Genomic DNA, 12,744 nt, shown 5'->3' with positions numbered 1-12,744 from the left:
GATGGTGCAGGAAGCCTGAAATTCTACCAAGGGGCTAATGATGGGGGAGTGGGTTATTGCAGAGGGAATGGTACAGGCTATATGAGTTAGTATAAAGAGAGGGTACAGAAGCATCAAAGTTACGACAAAGAGATGGTACATTGAACCTGCAACAGTTCAGAGGAATGATCCTGGAGGCCTGAGTTAATAGGAAAGGTATAGAGGATACAGGACAAAAGAGAATAAGGATTCAGGAGGTCCTGGGTTATCTTAGAGGAATGGTCTAGGGGGCCAGGGTTAATACAAAGGAAGAGTAGAGGGGGGCCTGGATTAGCTCAGAAAGATGATTCAAGGGAACTGGGTTAGGTCAGAGACATGGTCCAGGGGGCCTGGGTTAGCTCAAAGGGATGGTGCAGGGAGCCTGGGTTAGTTCAGAAGGATGGTTTAGGGGGCCTGGGTTAGCTCAAAGGGATGGTGCAGGGGGTTGGGGTTAGCAGTTGAGATCTTTTCCACAGCTGGGTGAAAATTTGATGGAGTCTTTTGGCAGGTCACTACAGACCCTGGGAATCAGTATAGTATGCCAAGTGGACATTTTGAATATATTTGCTTCAAAATAGTCTTTGAAAAAGACTGTTTCAAAATAGCTTTGAAAAGCTCTGATAGCTTCTTCTTTCAAGTTGCCTAACTGTTCCACTGTTGCATGGACTTGACTTTGAGTATCTACATTAATGGAAAGCTCTTCTTACCAAGCTAGAAAGATTTTGAATATGGATTTGGGACTGTCAGTATGTCCATCATCTGAAAAAAAATCTAGCCAAATCAGAAAACCTCTTGGACAGGTTTCTGCGAAGGGAAGAATTTTTGTAGCTACTTGGAAATTATTTGCCAAGTTTCAGAGAGATTGATTGTGATCAATGACAATGGAGATAGGAGGTGGAGATGGGGAAGATAATCATTCCAGTTAAATCACGAGTTGTAAAAATATTTGAGAACTGAAGCAATATTTGAGACAACCACATGGATATCTATTGCTCCAATTTTCCCAATGAGGTAGATGTGGAAGATTCTCTTAAAGTCCCAAAACAACTCAGTTTCTAGTTGAGGGCTAAACCTCAGAGTCAAAGAGTTTGCTACTCTTGCTTCTTTTCTCACCCTCCTCCGATGTATCTTTATGCCACTGACAGAATAATTTCCCATGTTATCCAAAGGCCTTTTTGTGTCTCAGTCTCCCCTATTAGAATGTAAGCTCCAAATGAGTTGGGATTGTTCCATTCTTTTGTCTTCAAATTCTCAGCACCTAGGACAGTGCATGATGTATAGCTGAGACTTAATAAATGCTTGCTGATTGGCATTAAAAGAACCTGAGATGGGTACTAGGTGGATTCTTTATGGAGAATTAATGGAAAGATATGGTCATACCTTCAATCAACTAGCCAGCAATCATTAAGATCATACTATGTGCCAGGAACTAAGAATGCAAAAACAAAAACTCCTCAAAAAACCACAGCCCTTGCCCTCAAGAGCTCATATTCTAAAAAATGCACATACAGAAATATGTGTCAAATAGATATGAGACAACTTGGGATGACGGGAGGAACTAACATATAGAAAGAAGTCCCCTAGTTATTTTGAAGAGACCTGAGGATTCTAAGAAGTGAAGGGCATTTCAGGAATAAAGGACAGGCTTATACAGAATTAGAAGCAGAGGATGAAGCATCCTGTGTGGAATTGCAGGTTTTAATGGACCACAGTGTGCATGTGAAGAGGCATAATGTACATACAATGAAAACACAAAAAGTTTTGGGAAAAGTTATGACAGACTTAAAATATCAAATGGAGAAGTTTACACTTTATCCTAAAGATCAGGGTTATCCAAAATGCACCCTGCACTTCGGTTTTATGTAGTCCACTGTGGGTTTACTAAATGTGAGCTACCGTTGAGCTCTTAATAAAATGGCAAATCAAAATATACTGTCTATTCTTTCAATAAAAACTTTTAAAAGTAAGATTGGACAGTCCTGCTATAGGGACCTTGCTGGATCCCTTCTAGCTCTAGGTCTATAATCCCAAGATTCCCTATCACTTACGAAGTGCTTTGCACACAATAGGCCCATAGAGGAACATTTGTGGTATCTTTGAATTGAACTGACCTGAGCTGAAGACTGAGTTCCTGGTGACTTTCCTTGTAGAAAAAAGATCCCCAGAGTATAGGTGGAAACAGTCCAACCACTTCATTTGGCAGATGGAAAACTGAGACCAGTGAGAGGAGTGATTTGTGCAAAATCACAGGGTCAGGGAGAAACAGAATTCAATATTCAAGTGTTCTGACTTCCAGACCTGTACTGCTTTCTCTTTCTCTCTCTCTACCTTCCTATATGTCTATCTGTGACTGTCTCTGTCTCTCTATATCTCTCTGATTCTCTCTGTCTCTCTCTGTCTTTGTCTCTCCCTGTCTCTCTCTGTTTCTCTCTCTCTCTCTCTCTCTCTCTCTCTCTCTCTCACACACACACACACACACACACACACACACACACACACACATAGTGTTACTCTCCCCTTTACTGCTTCCTTCATTGAAAATTATTATTAGACTTAGAGATAAAATAAAGATCTCTGGAGAAACCTTTTAACATCCTGAGTGAAAGAATCCTGTCCACCTCAGAGCCCACAATACCACCATTAATCAGCTCAAATGACTACATCCTCTCTGAACTCTTCTTTCTTCTCTTTTCACGATCTAAACATATAGTGGGCATGCCTCTCCCTTTCTCACAGCCTCAGTTGTCTCATCTATAAAATAGGGGAGAAAATCCACAAAGTGAGTGTGAAGGAGATACTTGTATGCTACAAAGTATTTTTAGAAATATGAGTTCTTTATATTTATGTGAACCATTTTTATCATCCAGGATACCTGGCACACACACAAATCCTCTTCTCAAATCCAAAGAATGTCAAGATAACATGATGATCTGCCTTCAATGAGGTCTGATATAGTCATTTTTTTTTCACATTCACTCCTCACAAAGTTTCATAGATCCAGACTCTTGTGGAGGGAGGAGCAGTGAGGCCAACAGATACCCTATTCAACAAACTCCAATGGTCACATTACCTCTAGGATCAAGTATAAAATCCTGTTTGCCTTCACAACTTGGATCCCTTCATCCCATATCAGTGAAATCACAGGTTTAGTCCCTTGAAAAAACCAAACCCAGGACTTCCAAAAAAAAATTGAATGGTCTGTTTTAATATGGTAGTGAACTTCTTGTCAATCATTGGAAGTGTTCAGGCAGTCTGAAAAACCAGGATCCCAGAATCACAGGCAGCATTATCTGTGCCCACACGAATCACCAGAAGTGGGGAATAGTCAGTAGTCTTGGGTAGCTCTCTATCATATTTGGGAAAGCAGCAGACTTGTCTACTGCTAATGTCTGGTTGACAAATTGCTGCTTCTTTAGCAGAGATACCAATGACCATTGGGCTTTGTGTTTTCTTCCTCTGATATTTTTTAAGATACTCTTAATCAGTGGCAGTTGTGTATTTGATCATTCTTTCTTAGCCTCAGACAGCTATATCTTCCTCTTCTCTCTCTTCTTCATAGGGAGCTTCATTCCAAGAGTTCTGTAGTCATCTCTTCCCTTTTCACACATTCTTCCATCTTCCAACCTCCTCAAATAGGCCAGGATTCCTTCAGCCTCTTCAGAACCTATTTCTTCTTTGCTTTTACATCAAACCCTTCCATTTCTTAATAGGAAATCTCCATCTCCCTTATAACCTGGAAAGCCCAGAATCACCTTCACCATTAGGGATGTCTTAAAGGAGATTCCTTCCTTGGGTGAATGGTGAAAGGGGCATGGCTAGATTTAGGGGCAGCTTGACTAGGGAACAGAATGCTGGAGTTCAGTTCTACTCTTAATATTTACTAACCAATTGACTTTAAATAACTCTACCTCAAGTCTCTCTTCAGGTCAATTCATCTTCCACCCAGCTGCTAAAGTTATCTTTTGAAAGCATAGATCTGACCTGTTTAATCCTCTGTTCAGTAAACTTCAATGGCTTCTTGTTATATCCAGGATCAAATATAATATTGTGTTTGGCTTCACAACTTGTGTGTTTCTTACCTTTCCATTCTTTTGACACTTTACTGTCCCTTCAATGTCTTTAAAGATCAAAAACACTGAGCTTCTTCTGCTTTACATACAACAATCCATTTCCTGATTGTTCATTTTCACTCAATGTACTCGTCACCCCCACTTATTGACTCTCCCTAGTGCCCTTCAAGTCTCAGTTTAATCCTACTTTTTCCAAGAAACTTTCCTGGTCTTGTTAGACACTAGTGTCTTTCCAATGAAATAACCTCCAATTAGTCCTGCATATATATTTATTTATATAGTTGTTTTCAGGCTGTCTCCCTCATCAGCTCCTTGAAGGCAGGGATAGTTTTTGTCTTTTTTTTTTGTATCTCTAGAACTCAGCATAGTGCCTGGGTGTTATGAGGGCTTAATCAATGGTTGCTGACTTGACCTTGGGCAAGTCATTATTCTCAAATTCAGTTTGCCCATATGCAAAAATGCAAATAATACCTATAGGACCTTATCTCATAGGGTTATTGTGAAATTCAAATGAGACGTTCCGGCCAAGATGGAGGAGAGAAGACAGGCACAGTTCTAAAGTCTCCTGATCTCTTCCCCATCTATCACATGAAACAAATCTCTTAAAAGAAATCCAACCCACAAAACCAAGAAAGAAAAGCCAGGAGAAAGAACATCTACCTCGGGATTTGTCTCCAGCAGCAGCTTTGGCCGAATTCGGGTGGGTAAGTCTGGGCTCAGAGGGAGGATCAGCCCCAGATCAACCAGATTAACAGCTGAATTGGAACCAGGAGTCTGAGGGCCTGAGAGCCAGACCTGCTGGATCAGTGGTGGGGCTGGACAACAGGGACTTCGGTTGGTGGGGGAGCAGAGGTGCTGTTGTTGGTGCTATCCCCCTGGAGTTTGGGGATGGGACTGGGGGGGAGAGTTCTGGTGCAGGAGAGCTGTGGACACCATCCTGGGCTCCTCTGGTCCCATTGCAGCTCAGACCTCCTCCCAAACAAACAAATGCAAACTACTTCTGCCTCAGGCCCAGGTGTGTGAGCAGAAGAACCAGCCCAGCTGAGGAATGACCTTAGGCCAGGGTAAAGCTCACCATTGATTGAAGGCAAAAGAATTCAATAGCTTCAAGCCCTCCCTTCAAGCAAAGGGAGAAGGCCTCAATCAAGGTCACAGAAACTCCAGAGAAAGCAACCACCACCTCCTACTGGCCAGCCAGAGAAACTGCACTCAGTGAGTAGTCTTTAGCGATCCCAAGCCCCAGTGAACCAGCCCCCCCCCAATTCAAGGTCTTAGCAAAATGAAGAAGGGTCAGCGGCAAGGTGGATCCATAGAAAAATCCCTGGAAGGGAAAGACCCTAACTCAGAGAGACCTGGAACCTCTGAGGAGAATACAATCTGGTCTCCAGCACAGAAAGACTTCCTTGAAGAAATAAGGAAGGAGCTTAAAAATTGGGGAGAGACAGTACCTTGCAACAAGAAAACAAAACCTTAGAAAGTACAATTGGACAAATACAAAAGGAGAATAAATCTCTCCGATCATCAATTGGACCAATACAAAATGAGAATAATTCTCTCAGATCCTCAAATGAGCAAATGCAAAAAGAAATTAATTCTCTCAAAACCTCAATTGGTCAAATGGAAAGCTCTTTCAAAAGTAGAATTGACCAATTGGAAAAGGAGTTGCAAAAGGTTAATGAAGAAAACTCCTTCCCCCAAAAAAGAATGGAGTCTACAGAAACTAATGACTCCATGAGACAGCAAGAGTCAGCTAAACAAAATCAAAAAATAGAAAAAAAAAATAGAAGCAAATGTAAAATACCTCATCAACAAAACCACTGAACTCGAGAATAGATCGAGGAGGGAGAACCTGAAAATTATAGGACTTCTTGAAAACATTGAAGAGGAAAAAAAGCCTGAACTTAATATTACAGGATCTAGTGATGGAAAACTGCCCTGATATCATGGAATCGGTGGGCAAAGTAGCTATTGAAAGAGTACATCGGTCCCCACCAGAAAAAGATCCTAAAATGAAAACACCAAGGAATGTTGTGGCCAAACTTCAGAACTATCAGATAAAAGAGAAATTCCTGCAAGCAGCCAGAAAGAAACAATTTAAATATCAAGGAGCCACAGTAAGGATCACGTAGAACCTGACTGCATCAACATTAAGGGATCGAAGAGCAAGGGAGCTTGGAATGCAGCCAAGAATCTACTTTCCTGCAAAGCTGAGCCTTCTCTTCCAGGGAAAAAGAAGGACATTTAATGAAATGGAAGAATTCCAAAAATTTCTGATGAAAAGAGCAGAGGTTTAGTAATTACTTAGCTGTGTGGCCTTGGGCAAGCCACTTAACCCCATTGCCTTGAAAAATCTAAAAAGAAAAAGAAAAAAAGAAAAAAGAAAAGACCAGAGCTAAACAGAAAATTTGGACATCAAACAGGAGGTTCAAGAGACACATGAAAAGGTAAAAAAAGGGGGGGGATGGTAAAAATAAAAAAAATGCAATCCAGTAAGTTGAAACTAGCTATATCCCAGCATGGGGGAAAAAATTCTCATAAATCTTGAGAATTGTAACTCTAACAGAGAGAATACACCTAGCCAAAAATGATGGACATTCATGACCTATCCATGACACTGCTATCTAATGGGATGTAACTGGCTTTAACCCCACTTGGGAGAAAGACTCTAATAACTCTCAGGAATTTTGACTCTATTTGATAGAATAGACTGAACTAGAAGTGACAGACATTCAGAATTTTCTATGACTTAGATAGAATGATCTAAAAAACACTACCTCCTTAAAAAGGGGGACAGGAAAGAGACTGGAGGAGGGAGGGGACTGAATGGCGTAAATCTCATTACACTAAGAGGTACAAAAAACCTATGGTAATAGAGGGGAAGAAGGGAGCAGAGGAGAAACACTTGAATCTTCTTCTCATCAGACTTGGCTTAAAGTCAACCTACACATACTCAGTTAACTTATAAAACATCTAACCTTTCAAGTATTAAAAGGGGAGGGGGGGACGGAGGAAGGGAAGGGGAGTGGGGGAAAAAGGGGAAATAACAAAAGGAAGGGAAGGGAAAAGGGAAAAAGGGAAAGGGGAAATAAAGGGGAGGGTGTGATATAGGAGGGCAAACACACTGAAGGGGCTGGTATTCAGAAACAAAATACTGGGGAATATGGATAAAGAGGGGAAAAGGGGGGCAATACAAACAGAGGGAAGATAGCATGGAGGGCAATAAAGAATTAGTAATCATAACCTTGAATGTGAATGGGATGAACTCTCCCTTAAAACGTAAGCAAATAGCAGAGTGTATTAAAAACCAGAATCCTACAATATGCTGCTTATAAGAAACTCATTTGAAGCAGAGAGATACATATAGAGTAAAGGTAAAAGGTTGGAGCAAAATATATTTTGCTTCAGCTGAAGTAAAAAAAGCAGGGGTAGCAATCCTTATCTCAGACAAAGCAGCAGCAAAAATAGATAGTGTTAAAAGAGATAAGGAAGGAAACTTTATCCTCCTAAAAGGTACCATAGATAATAAAGTCATTTCAATATTGAATATATATGCACCCAGTGGGACAGCACCCAAATTCTTAGAGGAGAAGCTAAAAGAACTACAGGAAGACATAGACAGCAAAACTCTACTAGTGGGAGACCTCAACCTCCCGCTATCAGATCTAGATAAATCGAATCATAAAATAAATAAGAAAGAAGTTAAGGAGGTAAATAGATTGTTAGAAAATTTAGATATGGTAGACTTATGGAGTAAACTGAATGGGGATAGAAAGGAATATACCTTTTTCTCTGCAGTACATGGAAGTTATACAAAAATTGACAATGTACTAGGACATAAAAACCTAATGATCAACTGCAGAAAGGCAGAAATAGTGAATACATCTTTCTCAGATCACAATGCAATATAAGTCATATGCAATACTGGGCCAAGGAGATATAGAGCCAGAACAAATTGGAAACTGAATAACCTCATTTTAAAAAATGAGTGGACCAAAAAGCAAACTATAGAAAGAATTAACCATTTTATCCTAGATAATGATAATAATGAAACAACATACCAAAACCTATGGGATTCATTCAAAGCAACTCTCAGGGGGATATATTATAGCTCTAAATGCTTACATGAATAAATTGGAGAAAGAGGAAATCAATGAACTAAACATGCAACTAAAAAAATTAGAGAAAGAACAAATCAAAAATCCCCAATTAAGTACCAAACTAGAAATTCTAAAAATTAAAGGAGAAATTAATAAAATTGAAAGCAAAAAAACTATTGAATTAATAAATAAAACCAAAAGTTGGTATTATGAAAAAAACCAATAAAATTGATAAACCTCTGGTCAATTTGATTAAAAAAAAGGAAGAAGAAAACCAAATTGCTAGTATCATAAATGAAAAAGGTGAACTCACCACCAATGAGGAGGAAATTAAAGTAATAATTCAAAATTATTTTGCCCAACTCTATGCCAATAAATTTGATAATATAAGTGAAATGGATGAATATTTACAAAAATATAAGTTGCCCAGGTTAAATGAAGAAGAGATTAAATACCTGAACAACCCTATCTCAGAAAAAGAAATTCAACAAGCCATTATTGAACTCCCTAAAAGAAATCTCCAGGGTCTGATGGATTCACAAGTGAATTCTACCAAACATTTAAGGAACAATTTGTTCCAATCACATATAAACTCTTTGGAAAAACAGGGAAAGATGGAACTCTGCCTAACTCTTTCTATGAAACCAATATGGTACTGTTACCTAAACCAGGAAGAGTTAAAACAGAAAAAGAAAATCATAGACCTATTTCCCTGATGAATATAGATGCAAAAATCCTAAATAAAATCTTAGCAAAACAATTACAAATCATCACTAGGATAATACATTATGATCAAGTAGGATTTATTCCAGGAATGCAGGGTTGGTTCAATATTAGGAAAACTGTTAGTACACTCAATTATATCAACAACAAACCTATCAGAAATCATATGATCATATCAATAGATACTGAAAAAGCTTTTGACAAAATACAGCATCCATTCCTATTAAAAACACTAGAGAGTGTAGGAATAAATGGACTGTTCCTTAAAATAATTAGCAGTATCTATTTGAAACCATCAACAAGCATATTATATTCAATGGAGAGAGGCTAGAGGCATTCCCAATAAGATCAGGTGAAACAAGGGTGCCCATTATCATCACTACTATTCAATATTGTATTAGAAATGTTAGCATCAGCAATTAGAGAAGAAAAAGAAATTGAAGGAATTAGAAATGGGAAGAAAGAGACAAAACTCTCACTCTTTGCAGATGACATGATGGTCTACCTAGAGAATCCCTAGAAATCATCCAAAAAACTACTGGTAACAATTAGCAATTTTAGCAAAGTTGCAGGTTATAAAATAAACTCTCATAAATTGTCAACTTTTCTATATATGTCTAGCCAGAAACAGCAGGAAGAGCTAGAAAGAGAAATCCCATTCAAAGTAACTTCAGACAATATAAAATATTTGGGAGTCTATTTGCCAAGACAGACTCAGAATCTTTTTGAAAACAATTATAAAACACTTCTTATACAAATTAAATCAGATTTAAATAACTGGGCAAATATCAACTACTCAGAGCTAATATAATAAAAATGACAATTCTACCAAAACTAAACTGTTTAATACCCTACCAATCAAAATTCCAAAAAATTACTTTAATGAGTTAGAAAAAATTGTAAGTAAATTTATATGGAGAAATAAATAGTCAAGAATTGCCAGGAGCTTAATGAAAAAAAGTACAAAAGAAGGTAGCTTAGCCCTACCTGATCTAAAATTATATTATAAATCATCAGTCATGAAAACTGTTTGGTATTGGCTAAGAAATAGAGTGGTGGACCAGTGGAATAGACTAGGTGTAAAAGCAGGAGATGATTATAGTAATCTGCTGTTTGATAAACCCAAAGAGTCTTGCCATTGGGATAAAAACTCCCTCTTTGATAAAAATTGCTGGGAAAATTGGAAGTTAGTATGGAAGAAACTTAGATTAGACCAACACCTCACACCCTTTACCAAGATCAGATCCAAATGGTTACAGGACATAGACATAAAAAACAATACTATAAGCAAATTAGAAGATCAAGGACTAGTCTACCTGTCAGATCTATGGAAAGGGGAGCAGTTTATGACTAAGGAAGAGTTGGAGAACATCACCAAAAACCAATTAGATGATTTCGATTACATAAAATTAAAAAGCTTTTGCACAGATAAAACCAATGTAACCAAGATCAAAAGAAATGTAGTAAATTGGGAAACAATCTTTACAACTAATGATTCTGACAAAGGACTCATTTCTAAAATATACAGAGAACTGAGTCATATTTTTAAAACAAAAAGCCATTCCCCAATTGACAAATGGTCAAAGGATATGCAAAGGCAATTTATAGATGAAGAAATCAAAGCAATTCATAGCCATATGAAAAAATGCTCTAAATCATTAATTATTAGAGAAATGCAAATTAAAGCTTCTCTGAGGTACTACCTCACACCTCTCAGATTGGCCAATATGACCAGGTAGGATAATGATCATTGTTGGAAGGGTTGTGGGAAATCTGGGACACTATTACACTGTTGGTGGAGCTGTGAACTCATCCAACCTTTCTGGAGAGCTATTTGGAACTATGCCCAAAGGGCAACAAAAATGTGCATACCCTTTGACCCAGCAATACCACTACTGGGTCTATATCCTGAAGAGATGATGAAAAAGGGTAAAAACATTACTTGTACAAAAATATTTATAGCAGCCCTGTTTGTGGTGGTAAAGAATTGGAAATCAAGTGAATGTCCTTCAATTGGGGAATGGCTTAGCAAACTGTGGTATATGTATGTGGTATATGTATGTTTCTATTAGAAACCAGGAGGGATGGGATTTCAGGGAAGCCTGGAGGGATTTGCATGATCTGATGCTGAGTGAGATGAGCAGAACCAGAAAAACACTGTACACCCTAACAGAAACATGGGAGTGATGTTCAACCTTGAAGGACTTGCTCATTCCATCAATGCAACAATCGGGAACAATTTTGGGTTGTCTACAAAGGAGAGTGCCATCTGTATCCAGATAAGGAGCTGTGGAGTTTGAACAAAGTGCAAGGACTATTCCCTTTAATTTAGAAAAACAGATATCTTATTGTCTAATCTTGTTACCTCTTAGACTTCTCTTCTTTAAGGATATGATTTCTCTCTCATCACACCCAATTTGGATCAAGGTACAACATGGAAACAAAGTAAAGACTGACAGAGTGCTTTCCGTGGGGTGGGGGTGGGGGAGGGAAGCAAGATTGGGGGGAAAATTGTAAAACTCAAATAATATCTTTAATAAAAATAAATTTTAAAAAAAGAAATTCAAATGAGACAATATATTCTATAATTGCTATGACTGTGTTCTCTAATTCTCATATTATATAATCCCAGTACAATTCCTTCTCTTCAGAAATATATGAAAAAATAAAAGCCCATTGTTTGCTGTGTGCAAAGAACTATACTAAGTGCTAAGAATACAAGTAGAAAAATAAGACAGTCCCTACTCTTAAAGAGCTCACATTCTAATAGGGGAGATGATGATGATGAAGATGAAGAAGAAATGAGGAATCTGATAGGAAAGAAAATATGACTTACTCAAGCTCATGCAGTTTCAAATTCACTATTCTAAACTTTTCAAGACAAACTGGTAACCATCTCTCCCTTATCTTAGATTTATGAATTTGTTTTGTGAGCCCATGTGTAAGACTTTACATTTTTCCAACTAGATTTGACCTAATGCTCTAGTTTCTCAAGATCCTTTTCGATCCTGGCTGGTAACTAATATGTTAGCCATCCCTCCAAGCTTTGCATCATCTGTACCTTACCCAATTCATTGACAAATATGCTAAACTGCAGGTATCTAAGATCAGATCTCCAAGTCACTCCATTGTAGACCTCTTGTTAAGCTGTCCATTTTTGAAGAGGATCCAACACAACAGTGGGGTAAAAATAGTAAATGATAGGTGATATTTGACCGACTCATGAACTGGATTTGTGAGACAGAGTTGCACAGTTAACAGCCTCATTCTCTCTTCCAGATTCATCAAAATCCAGTGGCAGGACAAAAGTCAAAATGACTAGCAGTAGATGGCCCAATGAATGTCCAGTGTTAGACCAAGTTCTAAGTACTCCACACTGTCTGTTTCATCTTTCTTCATGACTATTGAAACAAATTATTCTCATTCACCCATGCCACTAGGGGAAGTCTTCACATTCTGGGGGCCTCTAAATTACTCTCAACCTCGTTTAAACTACCTGCCAAAACAGTTTTGCCAGGGTGTGACCACTACCAATGCTACAGCTTCTTGGAGCCATAAGTGAGAGTACTGACAAGTGGACTCCAAAGGTGAATGAACAGCCCTGTAAAGGGTTAAGCATCCCCCACACCAGAAGTGCTAGTCCTTTTGGAGCACCCCTATTAATTTGTATTCAGTCATTCAAACAATTTCAAATCTATCACATTGTATCTCATTTAGTCTTCATCTCTTTTTTCCACAAGAATCACTTTGGCTCTTTGTGATCATAGCTTCTATTTCCAGATATTCTATATCCATCTGTTTAGTGATCCCTTCTAGAATTTCCCTAGAAATCAAGC

General features: G+C 38.3%; 1 protein-coding gene across 1 annotated transcript in view; it reads right to left on the bottom strand.

Annotated features, from left to right (window-relative positions):
- Positions 1-12,744, bottom strand: part of COL23A1 (collagen type XXIII alpha 1 chain) — a 498,328-nt gene that overhangs the window by 312,203 nt on the left and 173,381 nt on the right. The window lies entirely within an intron of this gene.

Source organism: Macrotis lagotis, chromosome 1 (assembly GCF_037893015.1).
Source record: "Macrotis lagotis isolate mMagLag1 chromosome 1, bilby.v1.9.chrom.fasta, whole genome shotgun sequence".
NCBI lineage: Eukaryota > Metazoa > Chordata > Mammalia > Peramelemorphia > Peramelidae > Macrotis > Macrotis lagotis.
This window is presented reverse-complemented; position numbering and strand designations above follow the sequence as displayed.